Source organism: Arachis ipaensis, chromosome B02 (assembly GCF_000816755.2).
Source record: "Arachis ipaensis cultivar K30076 chromosome B02, Araip1.1, whole genome shotgun sequence".
Classification (NCBI taxonomy): domain Eukaryota; kingdom Viridiplantae; phylum Streptophyta; class Magnoliopsida; order Fabales; family Fabaceae; genus Arachis; species Arachis ipaensis.
The window spans coordinates 107,710,546-107,711,874 of record NC_029786.2 but is presented as its reverse complement, the minus strand read 5'-3'; positions in this window follow the sequence as shown (position 1 = coordinate 107,711,874).

Sequence of the window (1,329 nt, the reverse complement as noted above, 5' to 3'; positions counted from 1 at the left end):
AGGACTCAATTAAAAGAAAAAAAAGTATAAGGACCTAATTAAAAATTTTGCGAAACTATAAGGACCAACAGAATAATTAAACCTTTAATTTATATAAAGAGTACAGTTGGAATTAATTAATTGAAATGAGAGTATTTTAAGAATAAAATATTATTAAAATTTTAATTTTTGTCTCAAAAAATTCAATTTTTTGTGTTACTATTTTGTAGAAGTACTAAAATACTGAAATTTTAGAAACAATAATAAAAATTTTAATACCAATCTCTGAATCAACAAACATAATATTAAATTTCAATCTCCCTGTCTCCGTCCCAATTTAGTTAAAAGTTAAAAAACTTTAATGTCAATTAAATATATACGTTAAAAACTCCTAATATTAATAAAAACATTAATTAGTGTCTTTGATAAGATATTTTTAAATAATAAATAAATATACGAGGGAAAAATGGGTTCATATGCTATTTTAGTCACCAAGATAATGCTAATTAATTGTTGATCCTATTTTTTGTTGTTGGAAGTCACGTGTTGGAAAAGGGAATAATGAAGGCATTCGTGTTTTTATACACGTATACGTAGTTAATAAATAAATAAATATACGAGGGAAAAATGGGTTCATATGCTATTTTAGTCACCAAGATAATGCTAATTAATTGTTGATCCTATTTTAGTATTTTTGTTGTTGTTTAAAAGTGATTTAAGTATTGAAGATCGGTAGGTTTGGGATCATTATTATTAATTTATATATATAAACAACACTATGAAAAATTGCACGTGTAGTGCGAGATAAAATTAATTAATTCAATAATGGAGGACGAAGAAATTAAAGTGAGAAAAGAAGTCAAGAAGTTGAAGATATATATTTCTTAATTAATGTGGAGTCAAATTAAAATTAAAAAACTTAATCAAAAAGTGAAGCATAGTGTATGGTTTAGACATGATGATAGGAACTAAGAACAAGAAGGCCCACTAGAGGTCGGTTAGTGAAATTAAATAATTATTTGGAAGCTTTTTTTATATTTTAGGACTATATATATAGTTATTTACATTATGGTCAAGTTTATATAATATTTTATTCTTTTAATAATATTATGATTACAAAGTGAATAATCGATCTTTTGATATTTTCACCTTTCGCTTTCTGTTATAGTTTACAACTTGTCACCTTCTTTAATTCATCTTCTCCCAAAATCAAACATTCAACATCACCATACTAATACCTAAAAAAAACAGCATATTAATGATAATAATATGTATCCTTTCAGTATCAAACAAATAAAATATTGTATCCATTTATAAAAAAAATTAATTAAAAAATAATCAACACTTATT